The 27,121-nt window shown below is 38.3% G+C and overlaps 1 long non-coding RNA gene across 1 annotated transcript in view; it reads left to right on the plus strand.

The window, feature by feature from the left end:
* LOC133211372 (uncharacterized) overlaps positions 1 to 27,121 on the plus strand; it is a 52,972-nt gene that overhangs the window by 13,709 nt on the left and 12,142 nt on the right. Inside the window, exons 7-8 of the long non-coding RNA XR_009725187.1 lie at positions 7,364 to 7,445; positions 18,402 to 18,473. This is a non-coding gene — a long non-coding RNA (uncharacterized LOC133211372). The remainder of the gene's footprint in view (positions 1 to 7,363; positions 7,446 to 18,401; positions 18,474 to 27,121) is intronic.

Genomic DNA, 27,121 nt, shown 5'->3' on the forward strand with positions numbered 1-27,121 from the left:
GTGCATCTTTTCATATGTGCTTGGACATGTTACAGTGTAAAGATTTGGAGTGGCTTTATAATTCCCAAAGCAGGGTGCCTGGGAAAAATGCTCTGTTTTCTCCCCACTATTTCTTATCCAAAAAGCCCTTTTTAGGCTGTTTAACAAAAATGAATGTGTAACTTAATGCAGGAACAGAATCGGATAACACACAGGCTGTCATATGTTAGTTAAAAAAGGGAAAAAAACCCCAAAACAGTTACCATAACAACTGACTCACCACTTGTATTTTCAAGAGAGAGAATACCTTAAAGGAAAATGGAACAGGTCAGTCACTTGCAAGTTAGTAGTGTTTTCAGTGGTAGAGCATGAAATGATTTTTCCTGGATGCAAGAATGTTTGCATTTTTTTTCCTTATTCAGGGAAGGGTTTGATATCAGAAATAAGGTTACACTCTCAGATGATCATCTCCATTACTGGAAGCAGTAGCAAGTATGTTTAAAATCAAACCCAAACCCTGAATACTTGACTTGTAATCATATTAGGGAATCCTCTGAAGAGCTGACCACACAGAATGTGTGTTAAGCAGTGGAACACCACCACTCTCAGGTGCCTTCCTTTTTTTGAGATTTACTCTTTTGGTTTGTTTTTTTTAAACTTGAAGACTCAATGACAATTTTATTTTGATTCTGTGTTGAGGACCTGATTCTGCTCATATTTGAAGTCAGTAGGAGTTTTACATCTGACATCTGTCTTTGCACGATCAAGTCTAAACATGATTTCTAAATATCTGCATGATTTTAAATTACTACTGAAATGATTACTTTAATAGACCTGAAAGAAAGAGGTTGAATGGTTCTTCAGCTGCCTCTGTAGCATCTGGAATAAAATATTAGTAATGCTCATCCCAGATCTTTGTTGTATTGCCATGGTTTTAAGTGAACATCTAACAAAAATTGTCATCTGAAGCGGTTTTAAGTGAACATCTAACAAAAATTGTCATCTGAAGCACTGTTATGGGTACCTACAGAAATAACTGTTCATTTTCAGTACTTGCTGTATTTGCAGAGTAGTTACTATAATTTTGTAATCTTACTATTAAGATTCACTAAAGTATGCAATAATAGGAAATCTTTGGTAGGGTGTATAAGTCCTGTTTGTTCTAGAATGTGTGTAAAACTTGGCAACCTGGCTCACCTTTTAGACACTTTTGTACACAGACTTACAGAAATACATCTAAAAAGTAGTTATGAAAAGCATCTTCCAGTACTGTGTTGAAATAGCTACATTTGTTCCATTCCTCTCTGTAATCTCATTTCACAACAATGGGGGAACAAGCTGATGATTAGCATGTTTGCTGATTCTGCAATTAGAAGCCTTGGGCTAGTCCTAAACACGCTGATTCCATTAGACTTGTGAGGAGTGCTGGAGATGGCTCACTAATTGTGATAAAAGGGGTCCCAGCATGTGTCAAGCACATCCACAGTAACTCAGTTTAATGAGGCATCAATTTAGAGTTAGAATCTCACAGTACAAGTCTGCTTTACTATGGTCTATAGTCTATGATATCTTTCCCAGGTAATTACTTTATTCTGAGACTTGTTAATTCTATTTTTTTTTAAATAAATTATCTGGTAGGATAGGAATTCAGCTTTCATGCAGAAGTTCTTTGAATTTATCTACATCCGAAGTTCCTGTGTGACTGTTTATCTTGTCAACAAAAGACACACAGGACAACTAGATAAAACTTCAGACTTATCAGACTTGTATTTTTACTGAAGATGCTTCTTGCTGGTCTTATCAAACTCAGTGCCATGATTTAGTACTTTTAATGAGCAAACTCTCTTTGTTTTCACCTGTTCTGCTTGTAACTTCAGCCCAAACCACACCAAGCTCTGCTCTGAAGCAGTATGAAGACCAGATTATTTTACTGTTAGTTTTGAACTTCCCCTGGTAGTTGCACAGAAGTAGAAGCTGCTTCTGAAATTATATGGGTGGTGATGTAGTGATGACCTTTTGAGAAAAGTGTTTGCTGGTGGAGTTCAGTTGAGTTCAGAAGCTTCCAGCACACTGGATTTTGACCACTCTAAATATTTCCCTAAATTTTGAATGTGACCCTAGCACAGGATCGTTCTGAGCCCTCATCAGAGGAGTGCCCATTTTGGTGCAAAGCTTAAGAAAACAATAATAAAAAAAAAAGTGAAAAGCTTTCCTTTCTTTGGGTCTTGGGTCTGTTTTGTTTTAAACTTTTGATTGGCTGCTTGACGTTTTCTTTCAAAGAAAAGCCAAGCTCACACATGTGGAAGATTGCCAGATCCTCTAATCCCTATTTTGGTTAAATTACAGTGCCCAGATTTTGATAACAAAGTGCATTGATTTTATATTCAAAAAGATTTTTATATTTAGCCTGTTAACCTTTTGTAATTCCTACCCGAAGCTTTGAACTGCAGAACATTTTGATGCTAATTGTTGTCAGGAGGGTATCTGCCATGGCCCCTTGGCAATTGAAACCCATTGAGTTGTAATGCAGGTGCCGGTAATTGCACAACTGTTCTGGTCTGGCTCCAGCATGTATGTCTCAAACAATTCCTTTCAAATTGGGTTTGAGAACACTTAAAAAAAATAATCCCATATTTGAAGATAATCTCATATCAGAGCTACAATAAAGAAAAATTTAGGAAGAATTTTTCCTCTCATTTGTAAGAGTTTTACATACTTACACTTTTAAAGCAGCCTTCACTGTGGCAGATTATAAGGTTCAACAGCTATTGTGGAGTGTTTAAAATGTCTGTTAGTGCCTTTGGGTTTGGATATTTATAGGAATCTTTGGTAGTTTCTGAAAGTATGGTTGGTTGCTGTAACACCATAATCCAGTGAGTATGACATGGGAGAGGGAGGGGAAAAGAGGGTTTGTGATCATTTGAGTGATATCAGATTACTTTCTTCTAGCCTTGCTTTTCTCAGTATGAAATAATGATGCTTTTCCTTTAAAGATCTCAGAACAATGTGTCTAATTTGAACCTGTGTTATAGCCAACAAAAATCTGTCCTACAATCTTAGTGTGCATCTGTGTGTGTGGTTTCTACCCTTAAGGAAAACTTAATGTTCTTTATTTCACTAGAATCTTCATTCCATTCTTCACAAGGTCTACATAGTGCAGAGTTAATGATTATGCAATAGTACTTTGTTTGGAATACACAATATGCTAAAGGGCTGCCTGGGAAAATATTTTAAATACAGAGTAGTCATTACTTTTATTAAATGATTATAATTTTAGTGGGTTTGATGAACCCTCCCTCTGAGTGAAGTCTTTTGTTTCCACGGAGTGCTTTAATATGGATGAGAGTCATTCTCATGAGAAAAATCTTTGCTTAACTAAAGTTACTATACACAGAAAGAAGGTAAATCTAGGGTCAAAAATAGGAGCTTTTTGTAGTCTTCCTGTAAGGTGTGTGTGTGTGTGTTTATTTTCTAATTAAAATCATTTTAATTCAATATTAATTTCCAAAGACTGAATTAAAAAGGTGTTCTAACAGTTTAAAGGTGGTTACCAGTGGTGGTGAAAAGCCATTGCTGGAAATTGGAGTTCCAGGTTCCTGCCTGGGAGCGTGGCTCTTGCAGCAGGGCAGGATTCAGGATTTGGGATGGGCTGGCTGGTTTGGCTTTGTGCTTGCTGTAGAAGCTTTGCTGTGGAGATGTAGCTACGTAACTGCTGTAGTAAGAGTGATTTACTCCAGTGAGTTTGCAGTTGGAGTGCAAGATTCACTGCCTTTTCTTTATGCCCCTTTATAGCTGTTTGTGTGGGCCCTAGTTACTGAAGTTCTAGGGATCTGGACACTTTTAGCTTCACCCTGAAATGGCTGATTTGGCTCATTTTGAAGCAAAATGAATTAATTTTGCAAATGCAAGAAAAATTCTGTGGAGGTTCCATTACCTTGAGTGTAGTATTTCACGTCTCTTAGGTTAATTCTGAGTAGTGAACCCTGACTAGAACTGTAAACTTGGAATTCTTCTTCACTCAGCCTTAGCGGTTCAGGATTTTGGGGGTTCTGTTTGCTCATACTACAGTTACACAAGTGCTAGTGGCAGTTTTTTCTTACTTGAAGTGTTGTATTCTAGAAAGGTTTGTGGCAAGAGAACTCAGGCTCAGCAGCATGAACTAAGGATAACAGAATCCTTAGCTATGAAATGCATTGGGTTTTGTCAAATTAACTGGAAAAACTTGCTCTGACATACTAGCAGGTTTTTGGTAATTGAAGTTAGCTCTGCAAGGTACTCATGGAACAGGATTTTCTCAGTTAACAGTTGATTTCAGTCTTGGTGCTTTTGTGGTTTCATGTTTTTCACTCAGCAGTAAAAGCAAACTATTTGTTAACTGTGTCATCTGTGTTTTACATCAGGGAAGTTTGGGGTTTGCTGTTGGAAACACAATGTGTTTTCCTTATGGAAGCTGGCGGTCTAGCTGTGTGTGGTTGGTTTTTATTACAGGTAATTTGAACACCATTTTCTAACATAGGCTGTATTTTTAAAGCAGCACTGAGAAATAAATTCACCTAGTAATTGTTTTACAGTGTGTATGTCTAGAAAAGGGGAGTTGATAGAATACCTATTTTGGAATGTTAGTACTTTCCCAGAGAGGATTTATGATGGAAAAGAACAAAACTAAGCAGAATCACAAGGCAAGGCACAGATTCCCACCTACTACACTGTATTATAATGCAACCTGCACAATTTGCACCTGATAAAGCCCTTTCAAGTGACAGAAGTAGACAACTTAGCCATGATATTTTATTCTGGTGGCATCATATTAGGTTGATATAAAATGCAGTGTTCTTCAGAACAAAGCTGTAACCCAAACGACAACAGCCTCTCGTGTATTAGCAGCCAGGTGTACCACAGAAATTGTTTAACATTTGTTAGAAGGAATGTCTATATAAAATATGTATATCAGGTTATATTTATGTCATATGTAATTCATCTAATGCACAAGCCTTTCACTGCTGTTGCTACCATACTGGCAAGGGAGATTAAAGTGGTTTGCTACAAAGAGATTGTCAGTTATGCTATGGCCACATTGTAAGTGTTTTAGCATCACAGTCACTGGGAAGTGCTTCACTTCTGCAACTGTATGATCCAGATATTTTTTATACTTTCAGTTCTGTCCATTGGGCAACCTGTGGCAGGATCTCACTGTCCTCACAGCAAAGAACTTCTTTCTAAGATCTCAGCCTCCCCTCTGGCAGGTTAAAGCCATTCCCCTTTGTCCAAAGCCCCTCTCCAGGTTTCTTGTAGCCCCTTTAGGCACTGGACCAGCTCTAAGGTCTCCTTGGTGCCTTCTCTTCTCCAGGCTGAACAGCTACTACCCATACTTGATAAGTTTCTTTGGGATCCATGTAGTAGCGAAGTCGTCTTCAGTAGCTTAACACCAGTTTACTTACCAGAAGTTAAATATATTTTGCTTTCTGTTGAGCAAATTATCTTTCTTTCTTTTCCTTTTTTTTTTTTTTTTTTCCCTCCCTTAATGAACAAAGCTCTTGGGTGAATGGATTCCAGCACTAAAGACTAATGCACTGTGTCTGGTCACCTTTGAATGAAATGGCTGGTACCCCTAGGACCAATAACCATGTAGCTTTAAAACAGTTCAGTTGAATGAGGATGATATTACAGCATTTGTTCTGCTACAGCCAGCTAATAACTACTTGCGTGTTAACAAACATGGGGTTACTGCCTTGTCATCCTTGCTGAAGGTGCTTCACTGCCGGTGTTTTTTCCTTCCCTTCCCCAGGCGTCCCCTGCCCCTAACTTCTGGCTTGATGTCCTACCCAAGTGATTAGAGTGCTCTAATTGAATTGGCTGTAAAAAGATAATTAATTGATATTTCACTCCCAGAGAGGTCAAGCTGCCCTATCTTGAATGTATGAAAGTAGTCATCCTGCTGGCACTTAGCCCTTGAAGGTGGCACGTGAGTTCTGTCTTGCTGATAGTCATAATGGTTGTAATTAAAATTAACACTGATTTTTTTTTTTTGTTTCTGGTGCTTCCTCAGATCACACAAGTAGCAACTGTAGTCTTGTTACCATATCTTGACAATCACTCTGCAAATACATTATGGGTAAGCCTCATGAAGGCTTGTGTCAAACAGAAAATGTTTGCACTAGAAATGTTCATCTCCTTTCTTCCCTAAAGGGTCACTGATGTTCCTTTGCTATTCTGTTAAAGAAGAAAGGCTGAACGGGATCCTTTATTTCTTTGAACTTGATTTCCAGCCCCTGATGACAGTTAAATGAGCCTTTGACTGTAGTCACTGCTAAAATATCTTCTTGGTGTTAAACAGTGTCAAAGCTGTGTGGAACAAGAACTATCAGTTAATAAAAAAGGGTTAGGTTTAGTGACAGAGGAACCTTCCTGAAACACTTAGTGCCTTAAGAACCTGGAGCCGTTCTGTAAGCAGTGTGTAAGCACTCATTGCCCAGAGAATAAATACTGCTACTACAGCAAAAGTTAACGGAGAGAAAGATGTTATTTAATGTCCTTGCAGAGGCAAAGACTTAGCTTTTTATCTTACCGTGTAATGATAAAGTTACAGCACTGTGGAGGTAACTGCAGCATTCACAACTTGAAGTTTCTTCTTGAAGGTATTGTAGGTAGTATAAAGTGTAACGGATTATTATCTTTCTTTCACACATCACCCCACAGAATTTGAGAAAAATACTACTATTTTTAGGTTTTGTCCTGAATTATTCAACAACAGCTTTCCAACACAAAGTATTCCAACCAGGATGCGAATTCCCTAACAAAGAATTCTCCCATCTTCTGGTTTGTATTATGAAATGCTTCTTCAAGTTTCCTCTCGCCAAGAACATGACCAAAACAGCCTCCTTGCAGGTTTTGCAGGGAAAAGACGTTACTTAATAGTGAAATGTGAGTTCCTTGGCATAAATTTATCATGAGGAATTGCAGTATTGCTAATTGTTCACTATGCTGATTGTGACAAAACTAGATAACTATTTACTTCACTTCAGTAAGATTTTAGTTCAACAAAGAAAGAGCAGGTAAGAGAATCTGATACAACTTCTGGTTTCAAATTCTTTTGACTGTGGAGTTATACATTCTGGCTTTTCTCTGTTTTATTTTTTGGCTCTGTAAGGAAATGAATAGTTGTGTGACCAAAACTGGATCCTGGTCACTGAAGTAAATAATGGGAAATTGTGCGAATACCTTAATATATGTAAATCAAAATCTAAGTTCAAGTGCTGATGATTTTTGCATTTGTTCTTAACTTACAATGCAAAGGAAAACATGAGCACATCATAAATTACACCAGGTTTGGCACTTAAGCACTGCAGAAATACTTCATTTTTATTTTTTTTTTCCCTGTGGAAAGGAGGCAAAAAGCCAAGTGGCAGAATATCTGCTGAGAAAGCTGAGAAGATGACAGTCTCACAGGAGAAAATGGAAGACAGCAGGTATGTGTGAATCAGTATTCCTGCTGCTCAGCGGGAGAATGCTGTCTGCCGAAAGCAGTTCTGATCTCTTTGCAATGCACCACTTCTAATTGGTGTTACGCTCTTGGACAAATGGCCCTGTCTCTTCCTTAGCTGGCCACTTTAACATAAATACTGCCTTTCACATTTTATGCCAGTACATCTTTTCCTTCCTTGTAACCTGGACTTGTGCTTCCAAGAGCAATGTTTCTGAGTCCTTCTGTTTGATGCTGGGTTTTGAGGGTGTTTGGAGGTTTTTAAAGGGTTTTTCTTCTTTTATTAGAGCTTTTCCACCCTGTTTCAAGTGCAGGAGATCGGGGCGGTTTCACTGCACCTAAAATTGTCATCAGATCTACTGCCTTTTTTTTTTTTTTTTTTAGCCAGGTTTTGCAATCTGCTGTGATTACACTGGGTAATTACATCTCACCTTGTTAGTTTTAAACTGGTGTGTTTAAATGAACCTCCATAATTGCATACTATCTGGGGGAGACCAAATTACATCCAGAAGAAAAACTCCTCTGCTTACTGGCCAGTGAAAAGTTTGATTTGCTTCATAAAAACCTTTGTGGCATCTTTCAGGTATCTTCTTATTTCAGCCCCCATTAGTACTGACTTTGCACACTGACTATAGCAGGGGCTTTAATCAGGACAGTATGTAAAGAGAAACTCTGGCTTTCAACAAAGAGAATATGACAACTACTGCTTCCTTAGACTGAGGTGATCTCTCCTGACACAGCTGATTCCCGGAGTCATACCAAAGCTAAACTTGGCTGAGTGTGTGTAAATGGCTTCAAGTGTTAACAAGAATAGCAGAAGGGTTTTTTTTGGGCAGCTTTATTTCCTCAAAACAATGTAGTTGGTTTCAATATGTATTTTTAATTCACATCTAAGCAGCATTTTTAGCTTTTGGATAACTTTAGGCTTTTCTGAGTGTATGTGCAAGTAGACCTCCTATCCCTCTTTCTATGATTCTGTATTCTCATGCTAGGTGAGGAACTGGAAGAATTAACTGTCATTTCAAGTATAGTGAAAAACCTTCCTTTTTAGAAGTACCATATGAGAACATAGTAAATAAATAAAAACTTGTTTCTTGTAACCATGTAATCGATATGCAGCTCTGAAAGCAATACTGAATCTTTCCATGATCCAGCCACAGATGTGCTTGCATTAAGGCTGTGGTATGAGTTGATAGTAAATGAAACTGCAGCTACAGCAGCAAGTATTGGGGGAAATGAAAATTCCTGACTCAGAGGAGCAGGGCAATGACAGAAAGACTCCTCATTATAGATCTTTTCATATGGGGAAGAATGACTGGTAAATGAGGTTTCTGTGACACAAAGAGGATGGAAATACAGTTGGACGTTCATGCAGAAACTGCACTCACTGTATAAAACAAACAGAAGAATAGGGGATATGTAATCTGCATTTCTTAACTGACAAAATGAGTATGGAGAGATCTTCTCAGACGGATGGCAGTTTCGGCAGTGAAGATATAGTTTGACTTTCCTGTTATTTGGCTTGTGATGAAAATGGCTTTCCCTATACCTGATTATATTGGTGACTTCTCCAGTGTTTGCTTTATTTACTGTACAGTAGGTTACAAGCTATTTAAAATACAGACTTGAGCAAATCTGCCATGATGACTAATTCTCAACCTTTTTCACTAGTTCAGCTAACAGCAAAGCATAAAATAATTATAATGGAACTTGCTGACATGAGCTGGCACAGCAATTCCAATATCTAGTCACGTTGGTCCCACTGATTTGCAGTAGCTTCTCTGAAACAAGGTGTTTTTTCATCTTTAACCAGTTGAGAAGTCATGTTTATGTTAAAATAGACTGGACAGTGTTCACTAACAGTAGTAATCAGAGGTACCCAGCTACTTAAAGCACTTTCAAAAATACTTCATTTACTACATGCACTAACTCTCTCCCTCATTTTTGCAGTGTGACCAGGGAATTTAGTGTAGACTGAAGCGATTTTTGTTTTATTTTTCTTTAAATGGCTTCACTTGGCTGCATTCCAGCCCCTTAGGCTTAATCTGTCTTGCTTCATCCTATTTAGTGGCCCAGATAGTAGCAGATTCCCAGATTTCTGGTGCTAGAATAGCTGGAGCTGCCTTCACATGGGATGCCATCTCTCTTCTGTGGTCTGTCTTTGGCCATAACATATCTTCATACATTTTATTAAATGAAGAAATAAGAAAGGGTGAAGCCTTGTCTTCAGCCAAACTCAGCTGGACTTCTGTCTTATGATGTGAAGGGTATGTACTTGTTTGCTGAGAAGGGGGTCTAACCTTTTCGGGTAGTTGAGAGGCACTTGAAATGCTTGACTTTGTCTTCAGTAATTTATACAATCAAAGAGCAGGAATAGCCTGTATTATCAATGTATATAGAAAAAAGTGCTGAGGTTTCAGATGGGTCACTTCTTGTATTTGAAGCTGACTAACGCATTGATCTTCACCTCAGTCTAGTAATTCCTTCAAACCTACAGTAAGTCACACACAGAGTCATTAATTACCTGCACCTAGAAGTCAGTCGCTGCCTACAGTGGCAGCCACTCTATTATCATCTGGAGTATTTCAAACAATAGGAATGATTGAAACAGGAACTCCTACATTTCTGTACAGATGAAGAGTGGCACACCACCCTGTAATTTAGGTACTTGTGCAAGTTTTCATTTGCATTAGCAGAAAAGTGTGGGTCGTTGAATTATTCCATAAAAATATCCTTAGGTTTTGAAAAATTTACTGTGCCATGTGTATGTTGTTTGTTTTTAAGTGTGCTGGTTTGGTGGTGATGGATTTTGTGGTTAAGTGTGTGTGTCTTCAAGCGAAGGTGAAACTGAGATTCACTGATTCTCTAGAAGCCCAGAGAGTGGCACGTTTGAGTCTCAATGCTGAGAGCCACCTTAAAACTCAGTTACATTTATAGAACAGCTGAATTTAATTTTAAATCCATCAGTCAATCCCATTTCCTTTATTAGTAAAATGAGGTTCTTGCATATGTGACACTAACAGTTACTGCAAGCAGAGATTTGTTGTCACATATTTCTGTTTTCTTCAGTTATGTGGTAGGGAGGGTCACGTTTGTGTTATAATTAACTCAAACTAATGGAAATTGGAATTTACTTGAAATCTGGATGAAGCTGCCTGATGAAGGTTTACGTATATTTTTCTGTGACTTGCTTGACTTTAAATGGTTTAGACAGGAGAGTACTTAATCATGCCAAAAGTGTAACTGGATGTTACATAGTCATGACTTAAGATTCTCTTAATCTTTTTGTGTCCCTTTAGTTTCTCCATCCATATTTTGAGCACTGTTTTTAATTAGTTGGATATGCTTTAAAGCAACTTCACAGGAGAATGTCCATTTTCAGTGCCACTGCAGAGATCTCTTTAATCAGGATTGCTGGTCAGAATACTTCTGTGTAGGAAAAAGGCGAAGGTAACTGAAAAAATATAGTTATTTCAGAAGAGCTGGAACTTCCTTGGCACCTAATTCTGTAACTAACTCTCATCAGTACTGCACAACTCAATTCAAGATTTTGAACGTTTATGGAGTTGAACAGAAGCTGATAATAGTGACAGGGCTACATCAACTTCTTTTGTTCTCTTTTAAGGCATACTCAATTCTAGTTGTATAAAAACATCAGTTTAGAGATGATTGTCATCATGTGGAGTTGTTGCAGCTCATGATGTGGCTGCACAGGTGACTGTAGCTGCAGAAAAGATTTCCTGGAAATTTCAGGACAGCCGTGATCAAACAGTATTTTCTGTGTTACAATTTATACTTTGGACTTGAACATTTTAGGTACAACATTTCATCAAAAGTGTAGGTGCTCCATATGAGTTACATGCAAGTGGAAACATGGTTTGTGTAATCTCAAGAAGTTCTTTTTCATTCCGTTACTCATTGGAATACATTGTTTTAAATAGTCTCAGCTGTTAGGTAGAGGCAGCTTGTTGTTTTTCCATAGCAGAGGTCACTATGCGTCAGGTGGCAGATAAAACTTAAAATACATTTTATACTGACATCTTGCTTGACTTGGAAAGGATTCTTTTAATTGCCCCTTGACTTGATTCCTTGCGTGTCACAGAATCGCACTGTGAGATCCTGTCAATCCATGGAGAATACTAGCCATGAGCTTGGTTTAACAGAGGGGAGGTGGGACTTTACCCAGCAACGTAGGAATGCTGTGTATCAGTCTTTGACTGGGTTGGCTGGGGTGAAGATGGAAGAGGAAATGTCAGCTTCCTTTATTATTTATTCTGAGCAATATTAATTACCTGGTTTGTGATTGGGAAAAAGCAGCCACAGGCAGAACCTAGCCAAGCACCAAGCCTAATCCAATCAGCCTGATGGATGCAGAAAGTTTACAGAATGACCTTGTGCATAATTACTCATTTGACGGCTGTTAGTAAATGGCACAAATGGAATCTGACATACATTATAACACATTAATGATTGCCTTCCTCCCTCCATCCTCTTCTGTACAGAAAAATGATTTTAATTAAGACTTCCGTGATTAGTCATTTAATCAGTCATTAGGCCAATACAGATGGAGTCAATTAATTTTTTTACACTTGAATAGAGACTTGATGCTACTGCAAACCATAGAATCTATTTTTTTAACATTGTATCATGGGCAATTGCCTTGATGTCTGTCTAGGAAGTGTACATTGCTCCTCCAAAAGCTGGATAGCATTTACAACATGTCACTATTATGGCAACTATAGGTACGTTTTATTAGAAGCTAGCCAAATTTTAATGAATTGATTTGGTTCTGAAGTCTTTGGTTGTTCCTGTTATGGACTAGCCTTTATTTTTTGAAGAGTAGTGGGGCAGAGTTGCCTGTTAAAGAAAGTGTATTCAGCATCTCCTAATATATTTTATTACAAATAATAATACTTTGTGTTTCATGCAGGAATTTCAAATGTTTTATGAACTTAACGGCTTTGATATGGGAAGATTTTCTACCTGCTTGGCAGGTTCAAAAATTAGGTATATACACCTATGAAATGACTTCCTAAAACTAGTAAGAGGAGTTGAGTGATCATCATCCATGTCAGCTCAGCAATATCTGAAATGACTTATTGGCTGTAGGTCAAAGTCGTATCCTCATTTATAGGACAGGAGGAGAGCAGAAGTGGAGATCCTACTGCATAAAGTACTACATGAATTAGTTTAATTCACTGCCACCCAAACCTCTTGAGTCATTTTCCAATGTAAATTACAAACAAGGCAATAAAATCTGTGGGAGTAAATGGGGTTGAGAGTCTGCTAACATCCGATTGCTGTGGTTCCATTTGGCCATGGTGTCCCCATGCAGTGGTGAGGGAGCTGTCCAGCCCCAGTGCTTAAGTGGCTTCTACTAGGTAAGGTACTCACCATGTGAGCAGTTGGTTTTAATGTTGTCTTGGTGGGCTCTTGCAGAGGCAAAAGGGAAGGGAATAGATTGATTTGTCTTTCTTCAGAAAGCTTTTAAAGACTGAAAAATGAGCCTGGTCTTGTCTAGCCCAGGAATAATAAATAAAAGCAGGTGTGAGGTGTTGGAATTGAAAGCAGCTGGATATGATGGATGTGTTCTGACTGCTCTAGAGCTTCAGTCTTTAATCCCTGTGGCTCAGTGTGAATATTTCCCTCCTGATGCAATGCAGAAATAATAAATAGAACACAGCATATGGAAGGGTTCCTTGACTGAGAAAGGGGGATACAAACCACAGTTAACTCTATGCTCACTTTTCCTTGCATACCTATACCGCAGCAACCTCTCTTAATGCATTCTAGTAATCCTCATTGGCCATGTCTCAGTGTTTCAGCAAGGCAAGTCATGCCAAGATGAAAAAAAAGAAAAGCTTTTGGAAGTTTGTTTTGCAACTGGAATCTCCCTTAATTCAGAGCTGTATTTTTGAAGATTCCCTTCCATTTCTGGTGTAGCTTTTGCCCATAAATGCTTCTTCCTGATTAAACACTCAACCACCACTATAAATTGCAGTGAAATACCCCTCTGTACCATTAAAATGATCTGATGATCAGTTGAAGTGTAGAGTCACCCAGCCTTGTTCTGTAGCTTAATCTTGCTAAATCCTGACCCTTGTAGTTTGCCAGAGGATGGGTTTGTCCATGGGAAAAACTCTGCCATCTAATTTAGGGAGTTCCATACAAGGAGTGGATGGGAAGAGCAATTCCCTTGATTAGAGCAACATGGTAATTGAGATGACATCAAATGATTCATTACACTTGCCTGAGACAGCAGGATTCAAAAATAGGCATAGTGCAATTCTATCCTACCCACTAATGTTTTTTTATTTAACCTGGGTTTAAAATGCTTTCTGTGTTGGAATGAATGCTTTGGCATGGGTGTAAAGTAGCATGTAAAAAACCAAAGAAATACTTAAGTAAATGATATGGGGGTTCTTTCTTTCATGTTTGTTCCATTCTGAGAGTAATAAGATTCATCAGGGTTGCACTTGGAAGCTGTCTTGCAAAGTAGATCATTTAGAAAACCGTTTTGGCACCCTGCTGTTTTGTCATGTATTCCAAGCAGGTTGTGCCAGAAGAAAATTGTAGAAACTGCTGTTGTAGAGTACAAAATCATTGGATTTATAATAGGGAGCCAGTGGCGAGAATTCATTATACATTCACACCTGCAGATAAAGAGCAGCTAAAATTGGAAGTTTTATTCCACTCATCTTTGATCCTGATATTATTAGCTGATATTAGCATCATCCTACACTAGGTTCTGAAGTTGGAGCAGATATGATATTCTAGCCGTTATTTTTTTCATGTAAGTAATTCTTTCAGTACAGCAAGTGTATTCCTTATTTAGAGCAGCAGTTCCACAATCTCAGACTCCTGGTTTCTGTTGTTATATTGTATGGTCCCAGGCTCCTATACATCATTTACTTTGTAAAGCAATAATACAAAAATCACTCAAATCATTCTGCTATCCCAAATAGAAACTTTTTCATACTTCTGAAGTATTTGGGCATAATTTCATCACATTCTAGACAAAGTGATATCCTTACATGGAAGCTGCTAATTTAGGCTCTTTTTTTAATGATTTTTTATGAATGTATAGCTCTGTGTCACTGTACCACTCAAGCATTAACACATACCAGGACTCAAGACTTCTCCTTAACTTGGGGAGCCCAGATTCTCTGCTTCAGGTGAAGAATCAGGATTCTAGTATCCCAATTCAGATCTTCCAGCCCAGTTTTAGGGATTAAACCCCGAATTCCACATGTGCTCATTCCTTTCCTCACCCTGCAACAGGTAAATTGTTATTTTGCATTTGTCATCCGGAGCTATTTCAAACAGAACTACAAATTTGGGCTGTATTTGTATCACAGGTGAAATAGCCATAGTCGAACTGAAATTGCTTTTACTGCTTGGTAACAGCTGAGTGTTTCACCAGTAGAGTCTGGTTAAAGATGAACATTCTTTGCCATGAAGAATCATCACAGCCAATGAATTGTACGTTTCTGGATGTCTGAGAGCTCAGTTTTCAGAGCTTGTAGAGGGAATTCGTGCACAGCTCCAGTTCCCTATGTAATGGCTGGAGGTAAACACTTAAGTATTCCAGTAGCCATCATCTGTGACAACTTGCATTGCCATAAAGAGAGTTTATAGCCAAATAAAGTAAAGATCTGCCACCTGAAAGTTTTAATTTGTACCCTGGGGAAAGTTAAAACAGGAATGCAGATTTTTGTCTATTGTTGTAAGGGAATTGATAGTTTACTCAGATGAATAAAGGCAATATTATCTAAAGCTTTATAGACAAATACTGTACAAACATTGTGAAGGCAATTAAATATCTACCCACAGTTCAATTGAGTTATTTTCATGGCTAGATGATGAGTTACTGGTAGTTCATTTGTAGGCAGCAATTTAAGTAAATCCTAAGGGTTATATACTGCACAAAAGAATCTAAATAATTCAAGGTCCTGAAGACCTTTGTTGTAATGAATCATTCAGTCTGGATAATTGTTAAATAGACTTTGTATTCAGCTAAGAAATCAGCACTGCATTGAATCGTTCTTATTTTAACTGATGGGGAAAATAGAGTAAGAGTTAACTATCCAGAATTAATTCCATGTGCTATAAGAAGACACAGGAGCGTGTAGATTTACCTGCACAGTTTGTGATTTTCATTCTGAAAATTTAAAGAAATTAAGCCCATATCTGTTGAATGCCATGCTTTTCAAGTTCAGTATAAGATAAAACAAGCAGTAGTGACCCTGTCCCCTGAACACCAGTCTTATGGCAGCATCCACCAAGAATCATAAAATCCCAGCCTGGTTTGGGTTGGAAGGGGACTTAAAGCTCCTCCAGCTCCAACCCCTGCCACAGCCAGGCACCCCTTCCACTGGAGCAGCTTGCTCCAAGCCCCTGTGTCCAACCTGGCCTTGAGCACTGCTAGGGATGGGGCAGCCGCAGCTTCTCTGGGCACCCTGTGCCAGCGCCTCAGCACCCTCACAGGGAAGAGCTTGTGCCTGAAATTGAATCCTTACTAATTAGTAATAAGAAGCTCTCACTTCTGAAGCCTCTCCTAAGCAGCAATGTGTTGGAGTGCCTCCGTATGGGGGGATAGACACGTTTCCTTCCCCACCTCAGATGCTTATTCCTACAACTTTGAATGATTAACTGCAAAGACTTTGAAATGAAACTAGATGGCAGATTCTGCAACCCCTCCCATGATGTATTTGATCTGTGGCTGCTGAAGTTCTAACAAAGGAAAGGGAAAATGATACTCCGTTTCTAATTAAAGAAGTAATTTTCCTTTGCAAATAGACTTTTTATCTCAGCTGCAGTGTTAAGGATCAGTGGGTTGTCACATGTATGTCTTTTTAATAAATGCCAGCAGAAATGACATTAAAGTGATAGACTGATCACTGTAATCAATGCAATTCAAAATTGCTTTATGTCTTAAATGAACTTAGTTCCTTTCTGTGATTCTCCTACAGTTAACATTGTCTGAGCAATGAAGTACAAGGTTACATCTTAGTTTGAAGTAAAACGTGATGATGATATGGAATTAATTTTTTTATAGTTGCAGGTATTGCAGTTTAACTCTTGCTTTTATGGGATTGAAAGGCCCTGTTATAGATTCTTACTTCAATTCAAACAATAAGAGCAAAAAATTAATTTTAAGGTAGAAGGAAATAATGTGAAGCTTCCCCTTTCTTCCTCCCTACACTCCTCCATCCTGCAAAGAGCGGCCAAGGCTTACAGGGATTTTTATTTGCTTAATTGTCTTACGTTCAGCCATGAATATTGACACCACAAAGCACCAAAATTACTCAACTTCAAGGGATCAAAATTGGTCTTTACACATGAAAATGTGTGCAGTGCTTGTACATTTAATGCCAAGCACAGGCTTAGCCATATCATTTAAAATGATACCGATATGTCTTGCTCTTCCGTAAGCATCTTCCCTGGCTTCTGACAAGGTGATGCGTCTGAAAAAAGACAGGCAGCCCTGCTGCTGATGCAGCTGGTGATGATACAGGAGGGCAAACATAATGCCAGAGAACAGTCTGATTTTGAACTAAAGGAATCTTTCTATGCCGTTATTCTTACAGTCTAATCAGTGCCTTTAGAAGCTATTTATGTGGCATACTTCAGAACTCTTGTTCTGGATTTATTTTTTCAGCTCCCTGGAGGTTTTGTAAAATCTCTCAGGATCCGTGTAAACCTTTTCATTTCTCTTAGAGTTGGCAGAGTGACAGCCTTTAGTTGTGCTGAGTGCTAAATTATTTATCTTCCTCTTCCCTCCTAGCCCTGACTTCTGAATCTTTAACTTGACTCTTGGGACATGGGGGGTTTGGGCTTGGTTCTTTTTTCCTTTTCAAAGTGAAGCCATTTTTATCTTTTGTCTTTAGTGCTTTACCATTAAAATGTACATGTGAAATTGGAATGTGTAACTATGTTTAAGATGCAGTATCTGATTTTTTCGTAATTGTAATTCTAACAAGGTAAGGAGGTCATATCAGCCGTTACCTGTTTCCTTGTGGATGATTCTTATCATCTGCCTTCGGAAGCGGATCTCAAATTGATTTTTTTTTTCTTGCATGCCACTGCTATATTATATCATGTGTTATAGAATAGTCTTGAGGCTTTCTCAAGATCTTTTAATTGCCAAATGTTTTTCAGTGCTGATGTGGAAATGCTGCTAAAATAAGCACTTAATCGCCTTTAAATCCAGCATCCTACAATGTAGTGTCACTTATCAAGCTCTTTTTTGATAGGACATAAGCACACAATTAAATACCTTCCTAGTAATCAGCTTGTTGTGTGCTTTAAGTTATGTATGTCTTAATGATTTTCAAGTAGGAAATAAGGGATTACTGGGTAGAAGAGCTAACCTTTCTCATTTTCATTGCTCATCAGTAGTGAGAAGGGTTTATTTTTACCAAATACAAGGATGACTATTTAAATTACAGTTTTTTTCAACATGCTTTAAACTTTCTTATGTGCAAGGAGTTTCGTACCCTAAAATATTAACATGTATGCTACAAAATGTAAATAATATGTCCACTATTTTAATATCAGTGGCTTTGTAGCCTACAGTATTACATGGCTGGCACTTAGTTAAACACTTCCTTGTTTATAATTTTCAAAGTATAGCTTTTTTTATCTCACAGATATACTTAATCTTTTAAAATTGCTACACCAATCAGTAATATTTGCCTTATTTTGGCAAAGAAGACAAGGTGACTTCAGGATGCTGAATGCTTTTGAAAATCAATTTAGAGGATCTGAAGCTTTTATATTGTTTTGAAAGTGGCTGAGTAGTTCCCATTAAAGTGAACAGTACAGAATGTTTTACAAGAGGAAGAGTCTTGATCTGTCTTAAGAACTAGTAACAAGTTCTCATCAACATATAAATAACCATCATTGTTAGCTGTAGCAATATGTTTATTCTGATCTTTAGGTCTCACATGACATGCAAACACTGCAAGCTACAAAAGGATCTGCACCTCAAGGAATTCTAAGGCCTTACAAGGTAAAGATCTTTTTTTTTTCCCTTGCCTGTATTATCGTATTCATTAACTAAAGAGTTGTAGAACCTGGTTTATAGCATAACTTCAGGACTGAACGTATTGATCATGAAGACTATGTCAACTGTTGAATTACTTCTAGGATTAGTAAAGAAATCAGTAAAATTTTCCTGGAACTTTTTCTTTCAAGGCATTTATCTTTACTGTCTTGATTGCGTCCAATATGTGATATATCTGACAATTTGGGTGCTACTTTTAATTAGGATTCTGTTATTTCTGATATTCTCTAAAGCCAGTATATTTGTCTTGTCCGTGATTATAAATAAGGTTGTGGGAGCCTTCAGTCTTCTGCTGTTGCAACACCCAAAAGCAAAGCCATATATGGAAGGAAGCTTTCACTGAATTTTACTTTGAAAATAAGTAGCAATAGCATGAGAAAGTGTGAATAAATGCTTGTTCTTAAGGCCACAACATGAGAAGCAGTGCAATGTGATGTCCACTGGGTCCTGCTCATCAGTTCATGTCAGTGAATTGTACTGTACAGGAGTTTGTACCTGTTTAAGTCACAAAATTGGCCATTAGCATTCAAGAGGAAATATGATCATCTTCAGACTAGAGGGAAAAGATTAAAAACCCCCAACATTTATTCCATTAAGACGGCTGATGCATACTTGTTTCCTGTGCTGTGGGGAGCTCTCTTTGTCATTTCAAAACCTCAGGTGTTTGCGTTTCTTTAAAACATGACTGACAAAACCAAAGGCTGGTGTTACTGCAGGAGTCATGCTTCCTCGACATTTTTGCTGAGAGCTTGAAGCATCCCAGGCATACAGCATAAGAGTAATGGAATGGGAGAACAGCTTTATTTGTGGTTGTCAAAATGCACATTCTTGACAGTAACCTTTTTTGGAACCTGTTTCCGAGGGGTATGATGAATTTCTCTATGACTTGGTGTCTATAAGCCCTGAGCCTAACTTTCCCTTCTAGCTTAAAGCTACGACTCTGAGTAGTTCTGAATTTAAAATATGCAGAGAGTGTTCAAAATGCATCTTTTCTTGAATATTCTGGTTTTGCTTCCTCCATTCCAAGTTGGTGACGAGGTAGATTTCCTTATCTTGTTTTACTGGGCTGTTCCAATTGCTATGCATAATACCTGCTGTAATACTTCTGTTTCATTTTTACTCACATTAGTATTAAACAGTAACTTTCTATTCTATTTTTGAAGTTGGTGACCTCTGAAGGATTTGGAACTCTGAAAGTTTTGTTGGTGGAAAAATATCTGATATCATATTCTGGAAAGCCTATGGCTCATTGACTTATGTCTATTAATGGCTGCAAAATTCATAAACCTTTACATAATAATTTTCTTTAACTGTAGTACTATTAATTTTTATGATAATTTTAGAGTTATTTATGATCGTCAAAAGAGTATGTTGGAAAAAGAGATAATGGCACAGAGCTTCCAATTTGTAGATCCTCTATGCCTAATAGTAATTGTTGCAGGCTGTAGTAAAGATTAAGGAGGTTACAAGCTTTGACTTTATAAGGTGAAAGTAATTCTTTGAAGGGAAAGTTATATTATTAATAGCGATTGGAATTGATTACTCAAAGAGCTGTAGTAATCCATTCATGAATTCCATTCAGTTTCACCTCTTTAAGGGTTTAAAACATTTCTGTCTAATCTGAGGGATCCCAGTTTCTTTTTATCTGTCTGCTTACCAGTTATAGGAGCTTTTACACTCTTAAAGATTCCCACAAAGGAAGGAGCGCATGCATGCACAAACAAAACCCCAGCATCGCTGTAATTAGTTCAGATTGAAAAGTTAGATTGCAATATTATCTTTAAAAAAAACACTGGAGACAAAACAATCTGCACTTCTGTTTATCTCTCTGAATATACCAAATATATGGGAGTTGAAGAGCTCTGCTGTACATGGTGTGCAGATACTTAACAAGGCTGTTGTCTGGTTGATGTGATACACCACAAATGGAGCAAAGATAGTATTTTTTTCATACTTTGCTTTAATACTTGCTGTGATTATAAATTTGTTTTCTTGTCACTTCCCCTTGTCAGTTCACATCACCGAATCACTAGGCCTTATCTTAAATGACCATTGTTGAAGCAAACAGAAAAATTCAAAGCAAAAGCAGATAAAGCTCCTTAAATCCAACTCATTCTCCCTCAAGAGCCTCTTAAGGTACAAATCAGCTTTGGAGATGCAGATGTGGCATTGCAAGGCATGCCTGCAGCATTCCATAACTTGTAATATCTTGACTATTTTACCTTCAGAATGCATCTGATTTCATCATCATCTTTGCTCCTTCATTGGTGATGAACTTTATTTCCTTCACATTTTCTTACAATGCAATCAGTTTGTTTGCATAGCATTAGGAGTTACAGACAGTGGTAGCATTTGGTAGAATCTCGGACTTTCTATTCCTTAAAGTTATGGCCACAGTTTCACACCAGGATTCACCAGTTCACTGTGCACTTGGTGGTCTTCTGAAAATTACTAACAATTGCAGTGCCAAGATTTGGATTTTGTTTTAACATAAAGCTTTGGTGGTTTGCTTAGGGTAATGTCCCAAGAGCCCCTGGTGAGAAGCAGTTGCAAGCTCTTAGTCTTGTATGAAGAGAAAGTTTTACATTTCAGTTTCTGAATTTCCAGCTGACTTTCTTGAGATGGCCAATACTTATGAAGAGCAAGTCGTTCCTTAGCCTGGTGGAGTGACTCAGTATGAACCAGGAGAAAGAACTTAGTGTTGCTAGTGAAGACATGTATGAGACCCAGCTGCATCCAGCTTTAAAATGTCCTTTAGAGCAGTGTAATGCAAACAGTCAATGTGTCTTTTAGCTTCAATATACATTTTAAAATGTAAAACTAAGTATTGGTTTTATTCCTCCTCCTTCTTTTAGTTTGCCATAATTGAATACAAAGTTGTGTCTTGGGTGGTTATGCAGCAAATAGTCTGTGATCTTTAAAAATGAATGTCCTTCCTATTCTATAGTGATTTTATAGGATTGCAGGATGTGGGATGGACCCCAAAGCCTCTTTCCATGTACACGCCCCAGTGGTGGCCAACAACAGTCCCCAGCTGTAAGAGAATCATTTATTCTGATCTTGTAAAACACTCATGGGCTGTGGTGATCCAGAAATCATAGATCTATTAGCTGCATTTTTATACTTCTAAAAGAAAGTTTATTGCATTGTCTAGTGTGTTTGATGCAAATTCTCCAGGCAACAATTGCTGTGTGGAGTGTAGGGCACGTTTGTAGTTTATTCAATTGTATTGAGCCAAATCCTGATGTCAATGAAATCTGTTAAATCCTCCCAGATTTGTTTTTTAAATAGGTAATATAAAACATCTGCTTTCTAAGTAGTCTTTCTCGTGTCAGTAATTCTGTTTGTGTAGACACAGGTGAAATCTCCACTATGCAGTCCTCAAGGAGCTAGTGTATTTTAGAGACAACTTAAATGACCTTTTGTCTCATTGGTTTTCCTTTTTGTTCTTGTTGTCCACTCAGAATTCTGTATTTCTGTATATGATTATGCTATTTTAAATGGGATCTTCATTCTTCAAGTCTTTAAATGCTACAGTATTACAGTGTTTTACTGTTTTACTGTTTCTTCCACTGTTTTTATCAACATAAATTGGACTCTTAATGTGAAGAGTGCTCTTCAGTGTACTCAAATGTAAGTCTGTCCCTTCTAGCCCACAAACACTCCTTACAGAAGACTTTTCAAAAAGAGAATTGGTAATTTCAGTGTACACACTTTGAACAGGTATTTAGTGATAAAAAGTATCTGTACATTCTATATTGACCGAATATTGAGGTAGGCATAAGGAATTCTGGTGTCAATGCACGTGCTTCCTCAGTTGATTAAACTGCCCAATAGAAACCACCACTCTTTCTCTTCTGTTCCTTTTCTGCTACTATGAAGAACATCAAAATAATAAGTGACAAATGTGTAACAGAGAAAAGCAATAAATAATGTTCCATAGTGATCAATGATAACTATGTGGTTGGAAACCGGGAAACAAATTGTTCCTGAAGCATGATTTGACACTGGTTAGTGCTATTCTGTAAGGCAGTGTTTTCTGTCTGGGGTTGCCATGGTAAGGTAAGGTACATGGTTTGTTATGAGTGTATGAAGTAATCCTGTCATTCGCCAAAAACAGAAGTGAAGATCCTGCTCTGATCATGTTTGTAGTGAGTTTTGATCCTGGTCACAAAGGCTTACGTGATGATTTACATGGTGAAGTACATGGGCATGAAGAAAGCCATGTTGGTATGTTTCTGTGAGGGAAGTAGCTACCGCATCTGTAGTCTGTAAGTACTTATGATCTTAAGTAATTCCCTAAATACACAATCTTTTCTCAATTACACCACCTTTAATCAGAAGTAACTCTGTTGTCTGGCTGTCATTTAGTATCATAGAGCATGGTCCAGAATTGTAGGAGCAAGTTAAGGCAACTGGAGCTTTGTGTGATCCCTGGGGACCTTGGTGAAGAAAAAGGGTGAGATAATCAGCAGCTATATCAGAAAAGCCTTGCTGAGGCTGGAGCAGCACAGATCTAATGGTTCTGAAGCATTCACCAGCACTCACATTCTAGCTGGGTGAAATTTTCTAGGGACGTTTCTCAATCTGATACACCATGCTGAAAATTTACAGCACACAGTTCTGTTAGTCCTTTGGCTAGTGAGACCCAAGTCAACCTTCTGTCTACTTTAATTCTGTGGCTATCAGTGGCAGTTCCCTTTCTAACACAGGTGGAAGGAATTCATAAGCATTACAAATTTAATAGCTTCACAAACTTGAGCCATCATTCTTCTGCCACAGTTATTACTCTGGCCCACATCCCCTTTTTCCATCATGCAGAAAGAGTGTATCATGTAGAACAGGCTGTAGCTGAAGGCTGTCTGTTTTAGAAGGAGATTTATGTACTACTTCTAATATTAAGCCAGGGAATGAGAAGCTTTGGGAAATGTTACAGCTGTGATACTAGTAGTTTGAGAAGCGCAATGAAAGCTTTATCCGTAACACTTCAAATATTGCCATTGTTAATAGATTCTGAGGGAAAGCTGGATGCAGAAAGAAAACATTCCTTGGGTGTGCAGCAGCAGAGATGTGATGTCTGTCTGGTTTTCATTCCTCGCAGACAGGACGAGCAGTTGCTGAAGCAGTTGCTTTACAAACTGAGTTACCAGTCAGCCTATCTGGAATATATTTTTCAAAAGTTTGGAGTATTTCCATTAGTATGCAAGTACCAAGAAATAGATCATAAAAGCCAGTTGGCCTCCCAACCTTTGAATCTAATACCAGTTAATCGTATCAAGTTTCAGTTATTTTAATGTTTTCTATGTAAGGGGTCAGAGTTCCAGCAAACATGTTTCTGGAGTTGTTGGCAGCTAAAAGAGAAAGGCTGCTTTATGGCTCTTTCATAACTGTTCTGATTCCCATAGCCAAGAAAGCACCATTACAGTTTTATTATTTTTTAATTTTAAAAACACTTTAGAAAATAAGAGTGCCCAAGGACACCTGCAGGAGCAGAGTTCTGAAATGGTGGAAACAAATTCTGCTTTGGACGAGGCGTTTTCTTCTATATGCTGAAGAAAACACAAGATTTCAAAACCTTTATTTGTGGCTTTGTAGCAATATTAAGTCATATTTGCTGCTAAACTTAATAAGGCATCTTTCTGCTTAATATCATCTGGTCACATCTTCAATGTGCTTTTAAACCAAGACCAGTCTTTCCTGTCATTGCATCTTCATTCCCATTTACAGTGTTTAAGAAGTATTATTAACCCAAATTGGATACACCCCCTCAGTTCCTCTGCATATGTGATGTTTTTCACTTAAATATTTGGTGTACTCCATGGGCAGGGTCAGTAACTTCAGGAGAAACTGCAGATGTAACTGTCAACTCCCTGGTCTCATATCAGGGTGGAATTACGCAACCACAGAAATCAGAGATGGAATAAACCTATTAGGTCATCCTGTCCATCCCTTCTGCCAGTTCATAATGACTCCCTGCAGTTTGTTCTCCAGTGAGTTGTTGAGCTTAGCTCTGGGCAGTTCTTCTGAAAGGATTGCAAAGCCTTTCCTATGACTCTCAGTATCCTCCACTTGTCTGTTTTCAGTCTTAAATGACAGGGCACAATTGCATCCACATCACTCGTGTGATGCAAAAATTAATAACAGTAAATGCAATTGGCATTGTTGGATAAATTATTTGGTTTCAGCACCATTGTGTTACTGTTAACCCTGGCCACACTACTGGATGGTAATTTCATCTCTTTGTGCCTCAGCTTGCAATACGTGAGCACTGTCAGGATAAAATGAGAGGCAGGTTGCCTTTCTCAGTCAGACTCTGGGAAGGTATGGGAGACATTGACATTCCTGGATAGATGGTGCTAAGGAACAGCAGTGAGAACCTTTGTAAGGATTATTTAATAACTTAGCGGAACTGGAGTTGAAAATTTCATCTCCTCATTCCACTCTGCTGCTAAAGTGCCAAAGAAAGATTTTGTAATCTCTCCTAATGAGTTGTGAGAGTTTTGCTGCTCCCCAGACTGCCAAGTGGTTAAGTGCCTGTTATGCACATGCTCCCTGGTATCTCTTTGCATTAAGCAACTCATTTGTGTTTTCGTATTGTGTTGACCATGCATTGGTCAGAGAATATAGAATTGGACAGTCCCTCCTATGCACTGGAAGGGAAAGCAAGAGGCCAGCAAAGGACCCCAGTTCAAACAGCTTGACATTGTTAAAGCAGCCTTTACAATACTTGACAGGTCTCCCTACGCGTATATAGGGCACTGTGCTCAAGCAGGAACTGATAACATTTTGTACAGTTTGGTTCCAGTGTAGCAATTGCATATTAGTAACAAGCAGACAGAGCGAGAAGACTCAACCGGAGCAGATTTCTGCAAGACATGGAGGAGTTGGGTTTTGTGACTTGGAGAAAACAGCCCCATGAGTTCCCTTGTTCCAATCTGTAGCCATATGTTAATTTTCACATATGCTGGGAGTAGGGCAGAAATGCCTCCTCCATAGGGTATGCTAATTTCCTTCCTAAGGCTCTTCTGTGAATGTAGGGCTCATCTGTCAGAACATTTCAGAAAGGAAAAAAGTATAGCTTATGCTTTGGGAGGCAATGGACACAAACTGACATACTTTTTTCTTATGTTTGAGTAGAATTCCCAGTATTTTTACCATGTCACTGAACAGTGGAACAGTTTGCCCAGAGAGCTTCCTTATGAAGCCTCAGCCCTTAGAGATACTGACAGTATGACTGGGCAAGGCTCTGAGCAGCCTCCCCAGTTTGATCCTGCTCTGAGTGGGGAGGCTGGACTAGAATCTTTCCAACTGTAGTGTTCCTATGACTTTGTCATTAACAGAAAGGCCCCAGATTTTGAAAAACTTTGAAAACCACAGATTTTTCTCTTGGGAAGGGACAGAATTATCTAGATTGTGAACTGATAAATAAGTAGGTGAGATCTTGCCCCAGGAGCTTACTTAGTTTCTGGTTGGGCTTAATATCAGTGCAGTAGTCTGCAACAGGAAGCAGGTTTTTCCCATAATGGATATTTTTCCAGTAGGAAGAAAGTAAGACAAATCTTAATCTTAGGAACACATGCAGACTTTTATGGCCTTTCCTTTGTTTTCCCTCAATATCTAATTTAAATAGCATTGTTCTGAGAGGTAGTGAAGTACAAATGTGATGAATGGAAGAACTCCAAATGAGCACTGTTAGTTCACCCTAGAGAGCTGAGCAGCTGGTTTACTTTGGCCATTTTCCAGAGCCCACAAAGAGTTAAATCACATTACCTAACTATACAAAGAACCAAGACATCTGTCTTCACTATGACTGCAGTGTCTTCTCTTGAAGAACTTGTATTTTAACCCCATCTATGCCTTCTGAGGTACCTCTGCATCTCAGAGACACTGTCCCAATAAGGATTTAAAGAAGAAATTGTATGGGAATTGTGAAGAAAAATACACGGTTCTGCTTTTTCCTACTATAACTTTCATTCTGATTTATTTCTAAGTTTACCTAATAATGAAATCAGAAAGGATATAAAGAATTGATGGGGTTAAACTGGAAAGACTCTAGTTACTGCCTGGAGGAGGAAGGAGAACAGAATGGTGTGCTATCCAGGGTTTGGCTGCATCCCAGCAAGAGAGGGTACAAGGCTCTGGCTGTGGTGCTGCTCAGGGCAGGGTCACCTCGCATGCCTTCTCTCTCTTCCACTTTCCCTTTCTCTTGATATTGCTGTCAGTTAACATCTGGAACTTTTTTTCCCTAATCAACATCACTTCCTTAGCTAGAGCAGAGCGTTTTTGTGATTGGGGAATTCCTATGGTTGAGAGCAGCCAGAAACAAGTCAGTGAGGTTTTGGCTTCACTTCCCTTCTCTTTTTTTTCCCCTAGCATGTGAAGAAGTGTGTCTGAAATCTGTGTAATGCCTAAGCTTACTCCAGTGAAAAAATTAAAATTCCTTAAAAGGAATACAGCAAGTTCAAGGTTTTACCAGGAACCTTTGATTATCTTTGGGGCTCTAAAAGCTATTGCACCATGCAGTCACAGTAATATAGTTTAGTGTCCATGGTAATTCAGGTCTGAAAACATGAAGTGTGTTGTGAGCTCCACTT

This window comes from Neopsephotus bourkii, unplaced genomic scaffold (assembly GCF_033783945.1).
Source record: "Neopsephotus bourkii isolate Nb327-2 ecotype Australia unplaced genomic scaffold, CSIRO-AGI_Nbou_v1 NB_593, whole genome shotgun sequence".
Taxonomy (NCBI): domain Eukaryota; kingdom Metazoa; phylum Chordata; class Aves; order Psittaciformes; family Psittacidae; genus Neopsephotus; species Neopsephotus bourkii.